Genomic DNA, 23653 nt, shown 5'->3' with positions numbered 1-23653 from the left:
GAAGGCAAGTGTACTAAATGCTTCCTTAGACTCCCTATCTATATGTGACGTAAACTTCAAAAAATTATGCAGCTGAACCTTCAGGTCTCTCTGTTCTACAAAACTTCCCAAGCCCTACCTTTAATTGTTAAAGTCCTGCCCTTGTTTGTTCTCCCATAATGCAATATCTGGCATTTCTGTCAGTGGAACGTCATCAGCCACTTTTCAGCCCATTGACCCAATTGATCAAGATCTCTTTGTAATCTCAGTTAACCTTCTTCACTGACTCAATAATTCCCTGGTGTATTCTCCTCACTAAGCTGTTGGTAAAACTTTTGTTTTACTTCCCGTTTTGCTATTTACACTCTTAAGCTCAGTGTGAGGCTGTACATCTCTCCCCAGAGTCTGCTGACATGTAATCTCTCACATCACTACTGATGTAAGCTAAATAGGTACACCTTTGGCTATTAACCCTTTAATCGATGGAGCTGGGGAACTGGAATGCTTGTTGGTGTCAGCTCCTTACAGCTTGCTCGCGTGTGTGCCTCTGATTCTAGTGACCGCACCACCTCAAAACCCTATCCAACATCGAACATCAATGACCTTTCAGATGGAGATGTATGAACTTTCAAAACAAGTATGGAGTTGGACAAAGCAGGGGAGGTGAGGAAAGATCATCTCTGCTTTCCCCACCTCTGCGTTTATTTCAAGACTGTTCCATTTTGAACCCCTACCAGTTCTTCTAACGGTCACAGCCTGAAGAATTAGCTCTGAGTTTTCTCTCCACAGATGCTCTTCGACCTGCTGAGAGTTTCCAGCATTAACTGTTTTTATTTCAGGTTTGTAGCATCAGTGAGTCTTTTCTTTTTTAAGTTAGTTCGTAGAGCTGTCTGCTGTGACATCTCAGTGCGACAACATTCATACAGGGACTTCACTCTCGAGTGCGCAGTATTTGCGGCCTAGTGAGGTTATGGCCTCTTTGTGCTGTAGCTCCCTTTTGTGCAGATGTTCAAAGCTGCCACCTGGAAGCTTTGGTAGGAAGGCCCTGAATAAGTCATTTTAACAAGCACCAGCTTTCAATTTGTTGGGCCTTTGCTTCTATCCAATTGATAAATAAACCATTCAGAAAAATGGGACAGACTTGTTTTGTGCTAACACAACCTTGGAACGTCACAAAGCCACTTAAATACTTCTGAAGTGTAAGTATTGTTAGAATGCAGGAAATGTGACAAATAAATTGAACACAGCAAGGTCCCACAGACAGCAATGGGATAATGATTTGATAGGTGTTTTCGGAAGGGTGAAGCACAGATACATAGTCAGGTCACTGGGAGATTTGCCCTGCTCTTTCTTGAAATAGTACCATGAAATCATTTGCATCCTCCTGTAAGAGCAGTTGAACTCTTGGGTTAATGCCTCACCCAGGAGGTGACGTCAACATCAATACAGTGCTCCCTTTGAGCTATAGAGAGAGGCTGAATAGGCTAGGGCTGTTTTCCCTGGAGCATTGGAGGCTGAGGAGTGACCTTATAGAGGATTATAAAATCATGAGGGGGATGCATAGGGTGAATAGCCAAGGTCTTTTCCCTAGCATAGGGGAGTCCAAAACTAGAGGGCATAGGTTTAAGATGAGAGAGGAAAGATTTAAAAGGGACCTGATGGGCAACTTCTTCGCACAGAGGGTGGTGCGTGTATGAAAAGAGCTGCCAGAGGGTGTGGTGAAGGCTGGTACAATTACTGCATTTAAAAAGTTACTGGATGGGTGTTTGAATAGGAAGGGCGGGCCAAGTGCTGGAAAATGGTACTAGATTAGGTTGGGATATCTGGTCAGCATGGACAAGTTGGACTGAAGGGTCTGTTTCCATGCTGTACTACTTTATTACTTGATGTGCATTCTATTTGTCAAATGGCAGTGTGCAGGTGGCATAATGACATACTTAAGGGAGCAGAGTGATTTGGTTGCATGGCTTGTATTGATCCAGCCCACCACCGTCTCACCAGAATTGATCCTTCACTTGCGAACAATACAGGAACTGGTAATAATCTCACTGATCGGACATCAGATACTCCCCACCAACCCAACTATACTCCCATTCAGAACTTCCTTCCACTGTATTTGTTTGTCTGTACTACAACAACAACATTACTTTTGTTGGCCGCCACAAAAAGGCTGAGCAGCTCACTAAGGTTTTTACAGGCTCTTTTACTTTTTATCTTGATGAGACATTGACAATTGATTGACGATGACAAAATGGATCGTTGACAATAGAGAATAAGCAATCGTGTCAGAGTGTAATATTTCCGTAACAGGGGAGGTGATGTTCAAGTGGTAGTAATCCTGGTTAATCCAGAGATGCAGGCAATGTTGTGAGGACCCAGGGGATCAAATCCCACTACAGCAGATCGTGGAGTTTAAATTCAATAATAATCTGGAGCTAAGAGTCTAATGATGACCATGGAGCCATTATCAATTATTGGAAAAGCCCAGCTAGTTCACTAATGTCCTTCAGGGAAGGATATCCTTACCTAGTCTGACCTACATTTGACTCCAACAATGTGGTTCACTCTGAACTGCCCCCTGGGCAATTATTACTGGCCTTACCAATGATGCCCAATCCTCTGAAAGAATATTTTAAGAAGTAACGAAAACAGAGAGTGCTGGATAAACACAGCAGGTCTGGCAGCATCTGTCGAGAGAAAGCAAAGCTAATATTTCAAATCCAGTGACCCTCAAAGTGTTCTGATTGTTTCAGATTGCCAGCATCTGCAGTTCAGTGTAATATCTTCCTTTCGCTTCACAGAAAACATCATTTCATGAGAGTACTTCCTGAATTGCTCAGCACACTGTTGTTCAGCAGATCGATCAACAGCAGCCACAACTGCAGCTTACCAGGAGTATTTACTCCTCAGCACTACATTCTCTTTGTAATTTTTGAGTTACACTAAGAAAACATGGGAGGAAATTGGCTGCTGTGTTTCCGAAATTAGAACAGTGACCGCACTTCAGAAAGTGCTTGGTTCATTGTGCAGTATATTGCGATGTCCTGCAGCCTTGCAAAAAAGTTTTTATTCAGAGAGTCATCGAGTCAGACAGCATAGAAGCAGACCCTTCGGTCCAACCAATCCATGCTGACCATAATCCCAAACTAAACTAGTTCCACCTGCCCAATCCTGGCCCATTTCCCTCCAAGTTGAGAGTGTGTTGCTGGAAAAGCACAGCAGGTTAGGCAGCATCTGAGGAGCAGGAAAATCGATGTTTTGGGCCAAAGCCCTTCATCAGGATTCCTGACCCGCTGTGCTTTTCCAGCAACACGTTCTCAACTCTGATCTCCAGCATCTGCAGACCACACTGTCTCCGTATCTCAACAAACCTTTCCTGTTTATGTACTTATTTTAAACACTATAACTTGACATAGAACCCCTAGTGTTGCAACAGGCCATTTAGCCCCACAAGTCCACATTGATCCTCCGAAGAGTATCCCACACAGACCCATTCCCCTACTAAGAGAAAGTGAGGACTGCAGATGCTGGAGATCAGAGTCAAAAGGTGTGGTGCTGGAAAAGCACAGCAGGTCAGGCAGCATCTGAGGAGCAGGAGAATCAACGCTTTGGGCGTAAGCTCTTTATCAAGAATGTGGGGGAGGCACAAGCAGGCTGAAAGATAAATGGGAAGGGGTGGGGCTAGGGGGGAAGGTAGCTGGGAATGCGATAGGTCGATGGACTTGGGGTGGTAATGGTGATAGGTTGGAGAGGAGGGTAGAGCGGATAGGTGGAAAGGAAGATGGACAGGTAGGACATTGCCAAGTTGGAAGGTTGGGTCTGGGATAAGGTGGGGGGAAGGGGAAATGAGGGAAACTGGTGAAATCCACATTGATCCTGTGTGGTTGCAGCGTCCCAAGGCCGGAGATGAGGCATTCTTCCTCCAGGCATCGGGTAGCTAGAATCTGGAGGTGGAGGAGGCTCAGGACTTTCATGCTCTTGGCGGACTGAGAGGGAGAGTGGAAGTGTTCGGCCATGGGGCAGTGTGGTTGGTAGATGCATGTGTCCCAAAGATGTTCTCTGAAACATTTCGCAAGTTAGCGCCCTGTCTCCTCACTGTAGAGGATAATGCATTGGGAGCAACGGACACAGTAGAAGACATGTGTGGGAGTGCAGGTAAATCTCTGATGGATGTGGAAGGATCCTTTGGGACCTTACTCTATATTTCCTCTGACCAATGCATCTAACCTACACATCCCTGAACACTATGGGCAATTTAGCATGGCCAATTCACCTAATCTGCACATCTTTGGACTGTGGGAGGAAACTGAAGCACCCAGAGGAAATCCATGCATTCACAGGGTGAATGTGCAAACTCCACACAGACTGTCATTCAAGGGTGGAATCGAACCCAGGTCCCCTGGTACTGTGAGTCAGCAGTGCTAACCACTGAGCTACTGTGTAACTGTACTTGCATTCACCACTTCCACACACGAACCACTCTCTGTTTTAAGAAAATTAACCCTCGTGCCTTTTTTGAATCTTTCTCCCCTCACCTTAAAAATTTGCCCCTTGATTTTGAAATCCTCCACCCAAAGGAAAAGACACCTGCCATTCACCTTATCTATACCCCTGATTATTTTAATAATCTGTATAAGGTCGTCCCTCCACCTCCGATACTCCAGCGAAAAATATCCCAACCTGTCCAGCCTCTCTTTACAACTCAAACACTCAATTCCCGACAACATCCTGATAAATATTTTCTGAACCCTCTCCAGTTTAATAATATCCTTTCTGTAACAGGATGACCAGAACTAAACACAATACTCCAGAAGAGGCCTTTTTTTTAATATGATATTAGATATGCAACTCTTTTCTTAGAGTATCTTTACAGCATCTTTCATACAGTATCATCTACAACTTTGCATCATCAAGTTCCTTCTGATGTAAAAGTAATTTATGGTAATGAATTGCCTTCTGAAGAAGTCATACCAAACTGGAACTGTTAACTCTACCTCACTCCACGGACCTTGCCAGACCTGAGTCTCTACAGCATTAACTGTGTTTGTGTTTTACTGTGTTGCTTGAGTTTGTGGTGGTGTTCAATATGTACCTTACCTAAAGAGGCTAGCTTGCTCAGTTAGCTGGACAGCTGGTTTCTAACCCCAACAGTGTAGGCTCAATTCTTACACTGGCTGAAGTTACCATGAAGATGCTATCTTCTCAGCCTCACGCCTTTTCTGAGGTGCAAATAAACCTCAGCTAATTGGAGAGTACAGTTGTACTGACTTTACTGGTACATTTCATCCATTGTAACACTTGAGACTGTGGAGCATCTTTTAAAAAATAAACCATTAGTCATCTTTTGTATTTGTGAACATTGTTGCTGCTGTTCTCTGCAGCACACTATTAATCATCATTGAGATAAATTCAGTGATTGGACATATCCACGGGAATGATTCTGGATTAGTGGTGCAGGAAGAGCACAGCAGTTCAGGCAGCATCCAAGGAGCAAGGAAATCGACGTTTTGGGCAAAAGCCCTTCATCAGGAACGGGCTTTTGCCTGAAACGTCGATTTCGCTGCTCCTTGGCTGCTGCCTGAACTGCAGTGCTCTTCCAGCACCACTAATCCAGAATCTGGTTTCCAGCATCTACAGTCATTGTTTTTACCTCATATCCACAGGAAATAGACTGGGGGCATTTAATTTTACATTTGGTGGTATTGTATCAACAATGCGCTTTAATCTGGGAACATTTCCGATCTCACTAAAATAGGTAATGATCAAAATATATTGTGGTTCCGTGTGCCACATTTGAGTTAATTGTGCCAATTAATACTCTGATAATCAGAGGAACATGGGATTAGAAGTAAGTCATTTCGCTGTTTGAACCTACTCTCCTGTTCAGTAAGATGCTGGGGAAGTGGTGGCATTGTAGAAATACTATTGAACTATTAATCCAGAACACCAGGCAAATTTTCAATAGGTTTGATCCCACTGTAAAAGATTGGAGAATTTCAATTCAATAAAAGCTGGAATATTTGGTGACCATGTAACCGTGTGAAAACAAAATTTGGTTCACTAATGTCCTTCAGGGAAGGGAATCTGCCATCCTTACTTGGCCTGGCCTTCATGTGACTCCACACCCAAAGCAATCTGGTTGACTCTCAACAGCCCTCTGAAATAGCTTAAAGAGTCAAGTAGTTCAATGGCATTAGGGCCAAATGCCAGCCTTGAATAAAGGAGAAATAGTCCACGTCAACAAAGTCATTTGAGTATAAAATCACTGCACTCGAAGTTTCGGGGATTGGAAATCAGGGGGTGGGGGGAGGGGGTTAAGTGATGCTCAGATTTACTTACTATGCCAAGATGCACATATTTAGCAGTGGACCACACTAAAATGCTAAGGGGTGGAGTGTTGACTTGCGATGAATGGATTGTCATGCTGTGCATCTTTTGAAAGTGGTTCTTAGATTGCTCACATCTGCAGAGTGAAGATTGCTTAACCACCATACAAACTGTATTTGTATTGGTGGTTAAGCCCCAATGGAAGTCAAATTCTGGAAAGGTGAAACATACAAACATTAGAAACAAGAACAGGAGTAAACTATTCATCCTTGAGAGCCTGCTCTAACATTCACTAAGGTCATGGCTGATTTGGTTGGATTTTGAATTCCACATTTCTATCTTCCATGATTCCACATGAATCTATCAGCTGCTGTCCTACAAAATATTTGTGACACCATCTCCACCACCTTCTAAGTTAAAAGGCACACAACATCATGTTATAGTCCAACAGGTTAATTTGAAAGTACAAGCTTTCAGAGGTCAGTTCCTTTGTCTGGTGGCTACCAGTCACCAGCACCCTGACAAAGGAGCAGTGCTCTGAAAGCTTGTACTTCCAAAAAAACCTGTTGTACTATAACCTGGTGTTGCGTGATTTTTGACTTTGTCCACCCCAGTCCAACACCGGCTCCTCCACATCCTGGCCACCTTTGAAGGCAGAAAGTTGCAAAGTCACACAGTCTCTGAGAGATAAAAGTTTTCATCTTTGCCTTGAAAAGGTGACCCCTAATTTTAGTGCTTCCTTCTCCAGGACTGTCCCACAAGAGGAATATCCTTTCCATGTACATCTTGTTAAGACCTCCGAGGACCATATACACACTAGACTACACTCCTTGGGAAACAAGCCCACTCTATCCAACCAATCCTAATAAAACAACCTACTCGTTATAAGGATCAATTTAAACTATCCATTAGTAATCCAATATTTCGCTATTGCGCAGAATCAAAATAACCTATGAGCTTTCCAATCTATTGTCACCTCAATAGTTGCTGCCTTAATATCGTCATTCACCTTTCACCAATCCGCTAGATCGAATTCATTTCTCAAAACAGTTACACCAGCTAGACTTTTGGTATTTGTTCTCAATTTCTGTTTCCTTTTGTCAACTTTGCAAAATCAAGTTAAAATTTTCTTTTTATTTAAAGTGCAGAGCCACGAACACTGAGGTGAAAGAAAACCAGCAAAGCTGACATTAGCCTGAGGCGTCTGCTGAAGTGTGGATGAATGTCACAAGCAATTGAAGCCGAAATGGGGCCAGTGCTGACTGTGACTGTGAGTAACAGACAATGGCTTTAGTTTTTGCAATACTGAGAGGATCCCACCTTTGTCATTGTGGGCTTATCGACTTGGCTAAACTATTGCCCTCGTGTTTAATTTAAACAATTAAAACACCGTCTCTGAGCAGCAGCAGCATTTCAATGGTTCCAGATCTTTGTCGTTGTGAAATTTCCAAAGTTGTTAACATTTTCTGGGCATTATCTGTGAAACTGACAGTGCCTTCTGATTTCCGCGCATGCACAGTTAATGTGAATATCCAGAGGCTGCTGTCGGTAGTTCCCTGCTCCTCCACAGGGTGCACTTTCTCATTCTTTCCTGGAATGTGAACACGACTGGCAAGCCCAGCAATTATTACGCTGGAGAAGATGGTGGTGAGCTGCTATCTTGAACCACTGTGGTCCTTACAGAACAGGGACACTCCTAGTGAGGCTCTGCCAGGATTTTGAGGACAATGAAGGAACGGGGATATAGTTCTAAGTCAGGATGATGTGTGACTTGGAGAGAAAGCTACAAGTGGTTGTGTTTCTGGCCCCTGCCCTTCTCCTTCTAGGTGATAGAGTTTACAAGTTAGGCAAGTTCAATCGAAGAAGGCTTGATAGCACACACTGCTGCCACTATGTGTCAGTTAAGGGTTGAGTTAACATCAAGGATATTGGACGGAGTGCTGATATAGCAGATTGTTTAGTTCAAGATGGTGCCAAGTTTTTTGAAGGTCACTGTAATCTTGAGTAAAGCCCCACCAGCTGACAATTGTTATAAGTCCCCTGAGTTAACGGGGAACTTTCCCACTTCAAGATACAATCTTCATGGGCCAAGGGCATCACTGATTCGCCTGGAATTTATTGCCCATCCTTAATTACCCAGAGACAAAAACAGAAATTGCTGAAAAAGCTCAGCAGGTCGGGCAGCACCTGTGGAGAGAAATCAGAGTTGACCTTTCGGGTTCAGTGACCCTTCCTTAACTACTCCGAGGGCAATTAACAGTCAACCACATTACTGTGGGTCAGGAGTCACATATGGGTCAGACCATGTGAGGACAGGAGATTTCCTTGCCCAGATCACATTAGTTACCCAGATAGGTTTTATGACAATTGACAATAGTTACATCATTATCATTATGCCAGCTTTTTTTCAAAATTTTCAGATTTGTATTGAATTCAAACTTCACCATCTGCCATTGTGAGATTCCCAAACCCATAACCCCTGAAATATGAGTATGGTGACATTTATCTCAAGAGGATTGGAATGTAAAAGCAGTGATGTGCTACTGACAGTTTATAAAGCTCTGGTTAGGCCCCATTTGGAATACTGTGTCCAGTTTTGGGCCCCACACCTCAGGAAGGACAAACTGGCACTGGAGCGTTTTCAGTGGAGATTTACACGGATGATCCCTGGAATGGTAGGCCTAACATGCAATGAATGGCTGAAGATTCTGGGATTGTATTCATTAGAGTTTAGAAGATTGAGGGGAGATCTGATAGAAACTTACAAGATAATTCATGGCTTAGAAAGGGTGGACACTGGGAAGTTGTTTCCATTAGGCAGGGACACTAAGATCCATAAGCACAGCCTTAGAATTAGAGAGGCTCAATTTAGAATGGAAATGAGGAGACATTTCTTCAGCCAGAGAGTGGGGGGCCTGTGGAATTCATTGCCATGGAGCACAGTGGAGGCCGGGACATTAAATGTCTTCAAGGCAGAGATTGATAAACTCTTAATCTCACAAGGAATTAAGGGGTACAGGGAGAGTATGGGTAAGTGGCGTTGAAATATCATCAGCCATGATTGAATGGCAGAGTGGACTCCATGGGTCAAATGGCCTTACCTCCACTCCTATTTCTTAAGATCTTATGATCTTATTATAAATAGGCCACCAAATCCCCAATAAACTTGGCTTATGAGATTTTGGTAAGTCATAACTCTCACTAAACAATCTCTCTGCCCTGCAAGTCCAAGATGGTAATTATTTCAGATTAATAGGAAAAAAATCCATAATATTTTAAGACAATAACAAATTTTTTTTACAGTTTGTACACCTTATGATGTTTATACTTCTCATGTGTGTGATCAGTCTTTTTTGTTGTTTCCTGTAAAACCTCTGAAAAGTGAGTAATAGTAAATTTTACTCCCTGGATTACTGAGAATACTGCAATGTGATTGGCTGATTACTCTGCTTGAGGGTATCAGTTTCAATAGAAACCTGGAGACCCTTTGACTAAAATTAATGCCAAAGAAATCACTTTGTGGGTAGTTTTGTCTTAGGTCAGTAGTGAACCTCATCGCTTTGTCACGACCTGCCAATTTGGATTATTTCTACCTGCTTTCCAGATGTTGGTCTTGTTACTTAGGGAGATTGGGCTGTGATGTTGTTTTCCCTCAGGTTAAACATCACTGTCAGTATGATACAGTCTGAACACTTCCTTTATATGCTCATCAATCCAATATATACCATAGAGTCCATGGAGTCTGTTTTTTTTGTTGAGACAGATGTCTTAAAGTTTATTAACATTATGTACACTGATATGACAATGCACACTTACCTGTAGTCTGGTTTCTATACTTATATTATTATTACTTTATCTGCATGACTGACTGGTTGACTAACAGGCCAACTGACTAACTGCTTTTAACTGACTGCTTACCTGACTGATTGATTGATTAACGAAAAGTAAGATCGAGACATCTTTTGTAGAGTGTCAAGTGTTCTGATGCCATCTAGCTGTCTTAAAGATATAGTGCCTTTCTGAGGCCTGTGCAGTATTCTAATAGACTGAGGAATGGCTGGAAATATCTGGAGATAACAGTTATCACCAACACAGCTCTGGTTAAGGTGATTTTGAGAAATGTGCAAACTGTCTATCACTTGTGAGTAATGGAGAGACGGACTGTAAGAAGGATTGAGAAGATGAAGGTACTTTGAAGAAAGAAACTATTTTCACCCTTAAACCTGGCTCAAACCTGATGAATGAGCCTAAACAATGGACACCATTACGGTGTTGAATCATGGGAAGATCTAGTTTTCACCCCAATACACGAGCGCTGTTTTCTTTCACTGCAACAGAACTACTTTCAGAAAGTAATTAATGAACAGCACAGCATTTGCTAACAATGTGAAAGATGGCACGGTGGCTCAGTGGTTAGCACTGCTGCCTCACAGCACCAGCATCCCAGGTTCGATTTCAGCCTCAGGCAACTGTCTGTGTGGAGTTTGCACATTCTCCTTGTGTCTGTGTGGGTTTCCTCCCACAACCCAAAGATGTGCAGGACAGGTGAATTGGCCACGCTAAATTGTCCGTAGTGTTAGGTGTATTAGTCAGAGGGAAATGGATCTAGGCGGGTTACTCTTCAGAGGGTTAGTGTGGATTGGTTGGGCCGAAGGGCCTGTTACCACACTGTAGGGAATCTAATCTAAAGTCCCCTTCTCTTTTGAGCAGGAGCAACAGAATAATGGTCAGAACAGGGATCCATGACTGTTTCTTAGTTTTGCCATCCATGATATAACGTCATGGGGCACCCATCCACTAGAGTCTGTGCCAGCTCAATCTCACCATAGAGTCATTGAGTCATACTACATGGAAACAGACCATTTAGTCTGATCAGTCCATGTCAACCATAATCCCAAACCAAACTAGACTGTACTTGGCCATAAATATCCCTGACCTCTGTAGCTAATTTCTTCAGTCAGAATTGCATTCGATAACTGGGACATTGATTACAATAAGAACTTACTTTCATACAGCGCCTTTAATGGAATGAATCAACCCAACGCTCTTTGTGAGAGCATTGTGAAACAAAATAAAAGAAAGATGTGTCTTTTTATAAGCTGAACATGGTTGTGAAGATGGAAACTGCAAAGGTCTTGACATTTGACATTTTTTGATGTTGTTGTGGTTCGGTTCGCTGAGCTGGAAGTTTTTGTTGCAAACGTTTCGTCCCCTGGCTAGGAGACATCATCAGTGCTCTGGAGCCTCCTGCTAAGCGCTTCTTTGATGTTTCTTCCGGTATTTATAGTGGTCTGTCCTTGCCGCTTCCGGGTGTCAGTTTCAGCTGTCCGCTGTAGTGGTTGGTATATTGGATCCAGGTCGATGTGTTTGTTGATGGAGTTTGTGGATGAATGCCATGCCTCTAGGAATTCCCTGGCTGTTCTCTGTCTGGCTTGCCCTATGATAGTAGTGTTTTCCCAGTCGAATTCATGTTGCTTGTTGTCTGAGTGTGTGGCTACTAGGGATAGCTGGTTGTGTCGTTTTGTGGCTAGTTGATGTTCATGTATGCGGATTGTTAGTTGTCTTCCTGTTTGTCCTATATAGTGTTTTGTGCAGTCCTTGCATGGTATTTTGTAAACTACATTAGTTTTGCTCATGTTGGGTATTGGCTCCTTTGTTCTAGTAAGTTGTTGTCTGAGCGTGGCTGTTGGTTTGTGTGCCGTTATGAGTCCTAAGGGTCGCAGTAGTCTGGCTGTCAGGAAGACAGCTAACAATCCGCATACATGAACATCAACTAGCCACGAAACGATACGACCAGCTATCCCTAGTAGCCACACACTCAGACAACAAGCAACATGAATTCGACTGGGAAAACACTACTATCATAGGGTAAGCCAGACAGAGAACAGCCAGGGAATTCCTAGAGGCATAGCATTCATCCACAAACTCCATCAACAAACACATCGACCTGGACCCAATATACCAACCACTACAGCGGACAGCTGAAACTGACACCGGGAAGCGGCAAGGACAGACCACTATAAATACTGGAAGAAACATCAAAGAAGCGCTTCGCAGGAGGCTCCAGAGCACTGATGATGTCTCCTAGCCAGGGGACGAAACGTTTGCAACAAAAACTTCCAGCTCGGCGAACAGAACCACAACAACGAGCACCCAAGCTACAAATCTTCGCGCAAACCTTGAATTTTTTGATGTTTTTGACATTTGACATTTCGATATTTGGCTCCATTCACCTTCTTGTTACACAAGTCAAGAACCCCCTCCTTAGCAATCAGGAAGCTGGTCATCTCAGCTGTATGCAGGCTGGTCAGTTCCCTCACAAACAGAAGGCTGTGTGGCCTCTAAAAATGTAGAAATGATGCACCCCCTCCAACATTGTGACCAAATTTTAAAACAAGCTGGAGAGACGCTGTGTCTCCATCGGTTGAAACCTATATTTTACACAGCGAGAATGGCCAGTAACAAACCTAAGGACCCAAAGGCCATTTTTTGTGCCGAATCCACAAATAGACTTCCTTGATATATGTGCTGAAATCATGGCTTCGGGGCCTTGTGTGCGGCAATGAGAAAGTGATAGCCTTTCACTGAGCTAGTATATTTATCTCTTCTGTCAGCCTAATGCACTTTATTATTCTTTGCTGTTGCTGTAGGAGAGGTGTAACACAATACTGGTATGAAAACATTTTGCCAGCCCTCAGGGACGAGCTCCAATTTAAAATGTAGCTTAAGGAGGTAAATGGTGACTGGAGTGGTAAAAGACTGACCCTATTTCTGATTTCTTTCATTCTCAAGGAATACAGCTGGCTGTCAAATTTTACCTTCCCTCTTTTATATACTAAAACAAAAGAGAGCATTCATTTGATGTAAATGATGTGTTTGCTGATGAAAATGGGAAGCTAGATCTCACTTCTTTTTGGCACTCAAGGATTCCACGGAGGAAATCTCAGCTTTCACCTTGTGGCCCTCTCAGCTTTTCAGTTTCCAAGGAATTTAATATATAAGGGCAAAGGGGAAGAAAGATTTTCATGTCTCCCTTGGAGAATTCGCAGGAACTTTGGGTGACCCAAAGAAAGGTTTCAAGATGAGGCAGGCTCTGCAGAAATTGTTGACCACATCAAATCGTTGAAATTCAGGTTTAAAAAGAAAAAAGAATTCGGAATAAGGACTGCAGTGAAACCATCACCGGATAGCAGGAGATAAGAAGGTTGGAGCTTGAAAAGGAAATGGAGACTTTGACTATTCATCTCTTCTTCCTCAACGTCACCTGCCACATGCTGTTCACGTTTCATTAATTTCATCATGTTCCTGATGAAGGGCTTATGCCCGAAACATCGACTCTCCTGCTCCTCAGATGCTGCCTGACCGACTGTGCTTTTCCAGCACCACACTTTTTTTACTCTGATCTCCAGCATCTGCAGTCCTCACTTTCTCCTGCTGAGCTGAATGTATCAACTAAAAAGCTGCCAGAAGAAATCCATGGGTATTATAAAACCATGGGCATTCCTGATGAAGGGCTTATGCCCGAAACGTCAAATTTCCTATTCCTTGGATGCTGCCTGACCTGCTGTGCTTTAACCAGCAACACATTTTCAGCTGTGATCTCCAGCATCTGCAGATCTCATTTTTTACCCGAATATTGTAAAATCAACACAATTATTGAAAATTAGCTGGAAAGGGAAGGAGCTGATAGAAAAGGGGAGGCTTTGATGTAGTGGTAACGTCCTTCGGTTTGTAATCTATGTTCTGGTAACATGGGATCAAGTCCCATCATAGCTGATGGTGCAATTTGAATTCAATAAAAAATCTGGAATCAAAACCTAGTTTAATAGCAACAACTGTCATGAAAACCCATCTAGGTCACTAGAGCCCTTTCGAACAAGAATTCTGCCGCCCTACATGCGTACGTGTGACTCCAGACCCAAAGCAATGTGGTTGATTTTTAACTGCCTTCTGCAATGACTTGTCAGTTCAAGGGCATGGCCAACACAATGATGCCCCCATCCAATGAATTAGACACAGTGTCTGCTTCGAAGGTAAAACACGGAGGTCAATCATGGACGGGGTTGCTGTCTAAAGGTCCAAAGTTCAAAAGAGATTCTACAATGTGAGTTTGGATGAAATGGTAGCCTTCCCTTTCCACCATTAATTATTTCTCCAGTTGCCTAGATTGCATTGAGGAATTTCAGAGTGGCCTTCCCAGTTCAGGAGTATTGGAGGGAGCTGTGTAATTTCTCCTGATAGTTTCTCCTGGTAACTTTTAATATTTACTACCTCTACCAGCATTTGGTACTGGGTAATCAGGTTAATCAGGTAATTGAAAGATAATCTTAATTTGCCTTTGTTTTGACATGATCCCATCTTGTGACTAATGGTGAAAGATACAGCAGCATAGAGTACCTACAGAAGGGGCACTGTCCTTTGATAACAAGAAGGTTTATTGCACAGTAGCAACAAGGAGAACTTCATTTGATGAGACATAATGACTAGGATCTGACGGCGCTGTTAGTGATAAATCTACTCCCCCTGCAAACAAGAGCAGAACTTCTATCTCCTCCCCAGACTGTGAAGAATGGGTGGAGCCAATGGAACATGAATTTTAACCACTTCAGAACTGTAATCTTATACAATTGGAGATTGAATTCAACTTTACACTCGTCAACACCTTCAAGAAAGGAGGAAGAGAGGCAAAGAGAGGGTGAAGGGCAATTCTGGAGAGCAGTTAACATTTTCTCTCTGCCAGCAGTGGAATGAAAAAAGGACAATTCAGTCTGTAGAGCTGCCTACACGGTTTGACATGTTCGTGATGGAGTTCTACACCTGAGGCTTTTAAAGAAGAGTTGCAAATTGGCTCGGCAACAGAAAGCAGAAGGCGATGATAAATGAAGACAGCTCTACCAAGGGAGAACTGACTGGCACAGATCTTCAGTGAGCTATTTCAGGCTGTAGATGGACTTCCAGTAATATGCATCATATAGACCTGCACAGTATAATGTTACAAAATTAGCTGATAATGCCAAGTGGTGTGGTTTGGTGCCCAAAGTCGAGAAGATTGATCACATTGAAATTGAAAGAGCAAATTAATTTAAGGAGTTCTGAAGAATTGTAGTGTAGGTAATAATGAAATAGCAGAATGGAAGGGGAGTGTGTGTGTTTGTGTGTATCTGTTTGTGTGAGTGTGGGTCTGTGTATGTTTGTACCACTGTGTGTCTGTGTGTTTGTATGTATGTGTGTGTCTGTTTGTACAAGTGTGTGTGTCCATGTGTATGTGTCAGTATGTCTGTATGTGTGTGTATGATCTGTGTGTGTGTGCGCGCGTGCGCGATTCAACCCATTCGCCAAACAGGAAGATGTTTGTAACAAAGTTGAATCAAATACAAGGATGCATTCTGAGTGTTTGCTCATATGTTTATGTCATTGATGGGAATGCTGTAAAATACATCTGGAAGTGAGTTTTGAGAAAGTTTATAGCTCAGGTTGAGTTTTGGTTGTAGGTTTGCTCACTGAGCTAGAAGGTTCATTTCCACACGTTTCGTTACCGTACTAGGTAGCATCTTCAGTGGGCTTCAGGCGAAGCAATGCAGAAAATTCCTGCTTTCTATTTATATATTTGGGTTGCTTTGGATTGGTGATGTCATTTCCTGTGGTGATGTTATTTCCTGTGATTAAGTCACTTCCTGTTCCTTTTCTCAGGGGGTAGTAAATGGGGTCTAACTTGATGTGTTTGTTGATAGAGTTCTGGTTGGAATGCCATGCTTCTAGGAATTCTCGTGTGTGTCTCTGTTTGGCTTGTCCAAGGATGGATGTATTGTCCCAGTCAAAGTGGTGTCCTTCCTCAATGGTATGTGAGGATAGTAGTGAGAGAGGGTCATGTCTTTTTGTGGCTAATTGGCGTTCATGTACCCTGGTGGCGAGTTTTCTGCCTGTTTGTTCAATGTAGTGTTTGTTATAGTACTTACAAGGTAAAATAACACACAAAAGGACTGTAGTTAGTTGTACATCCTCTCCCACTCTGCCAAGGACATGCAAGTCCTGGACCTCCTTGACCACCAAATCTAAGCTACCTGACACCTGCAGGAAGAACGCTCCATCTTCTGCCTTGGGACCCTCCAAACACAAGGCATCAACATCAACTTCACCAGTTTCCTCATCTTTCCTCCCCTTAAATCATTCCAGATCCAACTCTCCAACTCAGCACTGCCCTCTTAACTTGTCCTACCTGTCCATCTTCCTTCCCACCTCTCCACTCCACCCTCTGTCCAACCTATCACTGTCACTCTCCACCTACATATACCAATCGCCCTCCCAGCTACCTCACCTCCACCCTCATCCCCACCCTCCTATTTATCTCTTAGCCCCTACCTCCCCCTCTCCTAACATTCCTGATTAAAGACTTATGCCTGAAACGTTGACTCTCCTGCTCCTCGGATGCCACACGTCTTGACTCTGATCTCCAGCTTCTGCAGTCCTCACTTTCTCAAACCTGCTTTGCATACCCTCTTTTGCAGCTCGACACTTCCGCAGTGAAGTCAAACTTTCACATTGTTTCCAAGATCTCAAAAGAGATCTATCTCTTACCTTTGTCAACCACTCTTCTCTCTGATAGTTCGTGGCAATTTCAAACACAGGCTTGATGTTATTTCCACAATGCGTGGAGATCTTTTCTTTGGTCTTTGGCAACACTGATGGATTCCTGGCACTGTAGGGTGCAGGCTTGGTCATCCAATTAGAATAAATGTACATAAACGCACAGATGATGTTCCAAGAACCATTTCCCTTATTCCGTGCTTTTCTGTTTCTTTAACTATCACCTTGGGTAATACCGTGTAAGGCCCCAATCAGTGATGGTGAGTCTGTGCAGAGGGGTTTATCATTCTCATGTGGTCAGCTGTTGTTTCTGCAATTTCCCTTTTTATTGTTACAAAGCTCTGACTGAAAGGAAAGGCTGTTGTAGTCTTAGAAGATCAATTGAAACTGCATTGCAATGTCACTTTCTCACAGTGATTTAACAGAAATAGAAACATGATTTTTTTTCTTGTGCTATGATGTTCCATCATCTAGGTGTTATACTTGGAGGAGGTGTCACAGGAAGCAATCAAGTTATGATAAATAACTTCTCGACTGGAGTTGCCTGGCTACTCTGGTACATTGATAAGCCAAGTGAACTGTAGCAAGTCTTGGATTGAAGACATTTGTCACACCTTATCACTGCCCATGACACATCCCATCATTGTAGGCTTGAAGATATGATTTTAAAAGAACTTAGTCCCTGCGATGTCAGTGAAGTACCCACAGTTCCCAAGTTATGATTATATGTGCTCTTTTAATTCTTTTTAAAGTCATCTCTTTAAATGTAACCCATATTCTAGAATCAAGAGAATTAATGGCCAACTGAGCACAGAGTGGAGCGGAGTAGAACAGGAGGAACGATGGAGATTCACTAAGAGGAGATTCACTAAGAGTGAAGGTTTGTTGCAGTGTCACAATCACAGAATTGCTATCATGCAGAAAGAGGTCATTTGGCCCATCGTGTCTGTGTCAGCTCTCTGACTGAATGCCAATTTCTTGCCTTGTCGGTTTGTCTCAGGAGGCTAGCTGCTTTGCAATGCAGACTGATGCCAACAGCGTGGGTTCAATTCCCATGCCAGCTGCGATTACCGAGAAGGATTCTCCTTCTCAGTCTGTCCTTGGGTTAAACCACCAGCAATTGTCTCTCTGTCTCTCTAATGGGATGTCTCATGGTCCAGTAAGACCGTGGTGACTTAGTCACTTGTCATGATTCCGATCCAAATAATCATCCAGTGCCTCCATTGAACCTGCCTCCTCCACATTGCACAACAGCGCATTCCAAACCCAAACCTGCTCACCATGTGAAAAATATTGTCCTCACTTCATCCTTGCTTCTTTTGCATGCCACTTAAAACCTATGCATTTTTTTTGTTTTCTTTTATGAGCAGAAAATAAATATGAGTTCAAATCCCACCTCAGCCTCTGTGGGATTTAAATTCAGTTTATGAAATTGACCTGGAATGGAAAGCTGGTGTTTACACCGGCGGGTCGAAAGCTGCTGATTTGACACAATAATCCACCCGAGCCCGGGGCCTCTTCTATTCCTTTCTCTGTTTTCTTTTCCTTATCGTTACTTTTCTCTTCCTTCTTTCCTACGGGGAAGGAGTGAGTGTGGGTCCAGCATGGGATCCGGCGGTATTGGTCAAGGTTGGTCAAGCAGTGAAGAGATGGTGCTGGCGGGTGGTGACTCTGACGATGGGAGGGGTCCAGCGAGGTGTCAGCGGGGTGAATCTTTGAAACAGTGAGGACTGCAGATGCTGGGAAGTTAGAGTCGATAGATGTGAAGCTGGAAGAGCACAGCAGGTTGGATAGTATCCAAGGAGCAGGAATGTCAACGTCTGGGGCCGAAACCCTTCCTCAGCAGTGGGGAGGGGAGGGAAGTAAATAGAGGGAAGGGGTGGGGTGGGGCTGGGGGAAGGGTAGGTGGGATGGCGATAAGTGGATGCAGGTAAGGGAGTGAAACTTTGAGCTGGAGCAGTGGATAAAGAAGAAAGATGGACTTTCTTTCGGATGTTTGTTTCATTTATAAGTTATTCAAATTGGTGCCAGAGCATGGCAACAGTTGCACCTTTTCACTCTATTTTCCCTTAAAGACAAGTGACAATAAATCATTCAAATTCAATTAATCTGAGTAACTGAAGTCCATTCACGATGGAAATCTGCCACCCTGATGCAATCGGGCTGAAATGTGACTCCAGGCCCAATGCTTTTGGAAGTCAGTTGTATTTAGTGCCCACATCCTGTGAGCACATTTTTAAAAATATAGTGTTTTGTTCCAAAATCTCAACTCTATGTTTTACATTCCAACTTATAATGTGCAAGAGTGAGTGAAACCACTGGCCAGCAATATTAAGCCTGTTGTGTAAATTCCTCTTAAGATACCTTGCTAACAGCAGACGTGACAGCTAAGAAGAATGTCCACTTATTCACTCATTAATGTTTAAGTCAACTTGCAGCAGTTAGCATTAATACCGGCCCATTCCTTCTGAAGGGAACTGAAGAATTTTAGACAAATGCATGAACCAACGCCCTATGAGAAAAAGTGTCATTTTGAACTAGCTATTTCTGGTAACCATTGACAATATCACTTCAGTATTAATGTTAGTTTTCAGGCTAAGAATCTGCGGTGCACATCTATATTCTGAGCATAACATGACCAGCCGAAAAGTGACACTCTCACCAGTTCCACTTAAATGAGACACAAGTGAAAATGTTGTGTGTTGGAAGTCAGGTAGCACCTGTGGAAAGAGAAACAGAGTCAATGTTTGATATTGATGACCAATTTATGAGGTCTAGCATTAAAAATGGTTCAAACAATCTCAGCTTGCCTAGCTACCATCAGTTCTGAGGAAGGGTCATTGAACCCCAAATGGTAACTCTGATTTCTCTCCACAAATGCTGCCAGACCTATTGAGCCTTTCCAGCAATTTCTGGTTTTGTTTCAAAATCTGTCCTCTTACTCTTTTGTAGCCCTGCATCATGCTCGTATTTTATGTCAAATGTGTGGAGCTGGAAAAGCACAGCAGGTCAGGGCAGCATCCGAGGCTTCGGGCGAAAGCCCTTCATCAGGGCTCCCTGATTGGACCAGATTAACAGCCAATCAGGAACTCATATTCTATGAGATTCACCTGGCTGACCTCATTACAATCACTAAAGTCCCTTCACTCTGAGGCTGTGCTATCAAGTCCTATCTGTCCTATTAATGGAAACGGCTTTCCCATGTCCACTCTATCCAGGCCTCTCAGTATCCTGTAATTCTGTAATAACTGAGTATCTTAAGGAGAGAGAAAAAAATAATTGGTGAGGAGCGTCAAAACAATTGACAAGGTCAACGAACAATATGCAAAATAGGAGTGAGCATTAATCAAATAGCAGCAAGCTCACCCATCAGGCAAATATGCACAATAACATTGAATTACTTTTGCCTCTTGTTGTATCTTCGACAGCCATGTATGGGAATGGATTCCCCTCCTGCCTCCTCCACACATAAGCAATGCCCACCTCTCTCGCATAGGGGCTGCCAAGCTTCAGAAGTTGCTGGCTAGCCTCCCATTGGCCCTGCAGACTCAAGAGTTGCCAATCAGAAGTTGGAGTTGAGGGCAGAGTCAGCCAATCAGGGAGTTGCCTCTACCAACCTGGCTCCAGGGGTGTGCCCTCAGGGACCCCCGTCCAATCCAGTACATTGAAATCTCAGGAAAATCCAGCCCAATATTTCAAGTCTCTTCTCCCATCTGAGGTGTCTGATCTTTAGCAGCTAATCCTTAGTTTCTGTGTTCTTCCATAGGAAGACCATCCAAATTTGCATGCAGAGCTGTAGATACAGCCAAATTGCCAATATGGAAATGGGAACCACAGAAATGATGGCCGCCATTGGTTGTTACTTTGCTGCCTTTAGCATGCAAACAGCCTCGTAGTCAACCCACTGGAGATAACTAATCGAGGCGCTAACTACCTTCCAACAGCATCCTCAATTGGACGACCGAATACATAACTTCTGGAATTCTCCTCCTTAAATCACCTTAGGTTTGTAGTTCCCCCTTTCTCTTGATTTAAAACTTTCTTCAAAACCTAGCTCTTTAACCAGGCTTTTGTTTGCTGATATCTTATTATGTAATTTCATGCTAGTGTGTGTCCACTAGTGCTCCTGTGAAGCCCTTTAGTGATGAGAAGGATGCTGTATAAATGGTCCTTGGAACAATTGGGCATGGTGTTAGCTACTCTACTGGACACAGCAAGCTTCTCTGAGGAGAGTTTACAGGCTTTCTATGTGTGAGGTGGACCTCAGTTACCCCCCTTTTATGCAGTGTATGTGTTGTGTACCTTGTAAATAGGTCCCTCACCATGTTAGACAGCTCAACAAGTTGTGTCCTTCACCACACCACACCAGTTGGTTGAGTGTGCTATACATTACAATTGATCTGATTTATAGTTTTACACAGTGTTGGTGGAATTGGAATCTGACTTGCCAAATTGTGGCAGACTTGGAGATGGTTGTCGTCATCCTGGGAACAAGTTGTCGCGCTGAACGAGTTTTCAATTAGAATTGTCCTACCCAGAGGGTCCTGGTGTTACCACTGAAGGTCAAAATGACTTTTTAAAAATATATTACAGTATCGGTGCTCGAAACAGCAAAATCAATATTGCATGTTGCTGTTGTATGAATCAATAAACAGTGCAGCCCTTTAACTGGCTGCTGGTGCAATTCGATTTTGGCAAAAGATGAAATAAATAAGCTGGAAAAGAGCGATGGCCAGTCATGCAGACTCTGTTGATGGTGGTCAGCGTGCTATAATTGGTCTTGTCATGGACGTAAGGAGGTCAGAGTACCTCCTCTTCTTCCTGGTGTCCTGGCCAATATTTGTTTCTCAGTCATTCAGCATCGTAGCTCAGTGGTTAGCACTACTGCCTCACAGTGCCAGGGACCCGGGTTCAATTCCACCCTCGGGTGACTGTCTGTGTGGAGTTTGCACATTCTCCCTGTGTCTGTGTGGGTTTCTGCCCGCAGTCCAAAGATGTGCAGGTTAGGTGAACTGGCCATGCTAAGTTACCCCATAGTGTCTAGGGTTGGTGGGTTAGAAATAGGCAATGCAGGGTAGGGGGCTGGGATTGGGTGGGATGCTCTTTGGAGGGTTGCTGTGGACTTAATGGGTCGAATGGCCCGTGTCCACACTGTAGGGTAATAACAGATCATTATTAGTGGGATCTTGCTGTCTGGAAATTAACTGCCAACCATCCTGCATCAGAATAGTGGCTGCACCTCAAAATATTTAATTGGTGCTTTGGGACATCCTGGATCATGACAGGGTCAGTATGACTACGTGGCCATCTTTCCATATTATTATCTTCCTTACTACAATCATCAAACTAAAATGATTTGACGGTGTTTATGTTTCACATAGGCATCTTTCCAACCCTCTTCAGCTCACCTCACATGCATATCTTTCTATTCTTTATATTCTCATGTAATTAACCAGAACCCCTTTAATGCAACTATACCATTTACTTCAACCCTCTCTATGGTAACAAGTTCCACATTCTCACCATCTGCTGAGTAAAAACAGGTTCTCTTAAATTCCTAAGGAGAAGCAGGAAGAGGATGGGAGATTGGGAAGACGGAGAGATAAGCAGAAAGATGGGGAGAAGGTCTTGGGAGAGAATTGAAACGTGTGGTGCTGGAGAGGGTTTGGGAAGGAGCTGTTCGGTGCTGAAAAGCAACCCTATAATTCCTACAGAATGGGAAGAGGCCATTCAGCCCGTTGTGACTGCACCAAACTTTCGAAGAGCATCTCACCCAGCTCCATCACCACCCCATCCATGCATTTCCCATGGTTAACCCATCTAGCCTGCACATCCCTGGATACTTTCCTGTGGCCAATCCACCTAACCTTCACATCTTTAGGCTGTAGGTGGAAACCAGACAAGGGGAGAATGTGCAATCTCCATGCAGGCAGTCACCAAGGCTAGAATTGAACCCAGGTCCCTGGCACTGTGAGGTAACGATGCTAACCACTCAGCCACCATTGCCACCTGTGATAAGTCCAAAAAGCTACTGTTGACCAGTGAATCTTCCTGATGAAGGCCTTTTGCCCGAAACATTGATTTTCCTGCTCCTTGGATGCTGCCTGACCTGCTGGGCGTTTCCAGCAACACACTCTTGATAGTGAAGCTCTCAGGTGAGTTGGTCACAGATGGTCAGGGAAATGGTTTATTAGTCAGTACAAGGGTTGGCACCTGATGCCAGACCGTGCTCTGAGAAACAGGCAGCGAATCACGAAGGAGAAACCAATATGGAGGCAATGGTCAAGTGGATGAGTGGCATTGGTTTTGAAGCTGGTCAGGTTCATGTCCCTGCAAAGTGACAGCAGGAAAGATTCCGGCCTTATTAAATGGAGTGAAATTGGGCTGAATCTATCCAGTTCGATAGCCCATGATCTGAGAGCCTGCCACAACAAATGGAGTCTGGGGCAAAGGGGGCTATTTTCACATAGTGAAGGTGAGAAGGGGCGAAGAGGTTTGGAGAGCAGACCAACTCACACTTAAATAGCATCAATGCACATCCCCAAAGTACTGTCCAGCATTGGAATGTTTTTAAAGGTGGGATTAGTGTTAGAAACCCTTGTAGCTAACCCTATGTACAGCAAGATCTCACCAACAGCAGTGTGATGTTAAAGGATAAATATTGTCTGAGACGCCAACATCATCCTCTTCTGCTATAAACTGGTGTGTCTGAGTATTACAAAAGTTATAGAGTCACAGAGATGTACAACACGGAAACAGACCC

The 23653-nt window shown here is 43.5% G+C and overlaps 1 long non-coding RNA gene across 1 annotated transcript in view; it reads left to right on the top strand.

Annotated features, from left to right (window-relative positions):
• Nucleotides 1-23653, top strand: part of LOC132827045 (uncharacterized) — a 266502-nt gene that overhangs the window by 146444 nt on the left and 96405 nt on the right. The window contains exon 2 of the long non-coding RNA XR_009645958.1: nucleotides 7450-7576. This is a non-coding gene — a long non-coding RNA (uncharacterized LOC132827045). The remainder of the gene's footprint in view (nucleotides 1-7449; nucleotides 7577-23653) is intronic.

The sequence above is a fragment of the Hemiscyllium ocellatum genome, chromosome 24 (assembly GCF_020745735.1).
Source record: "Hemiscyllium ocellatum isolate sHemOce1 chromosome 24, sHemOce1.pat.X.cur, whole genome shotgun sequence".
NCBI lineage: Eukaryota > Metazoa > Chordata > Chondrichthyes > Orectolobiformes > Hemiscylliidae > Hemiscyllium > Hemiscyllium ocellatum.
The sequence above is the reverse complement of the archived record's forward strand: the minus strand, read 5'-3'. Positions and strand labels throughout refer to the sequence as shown.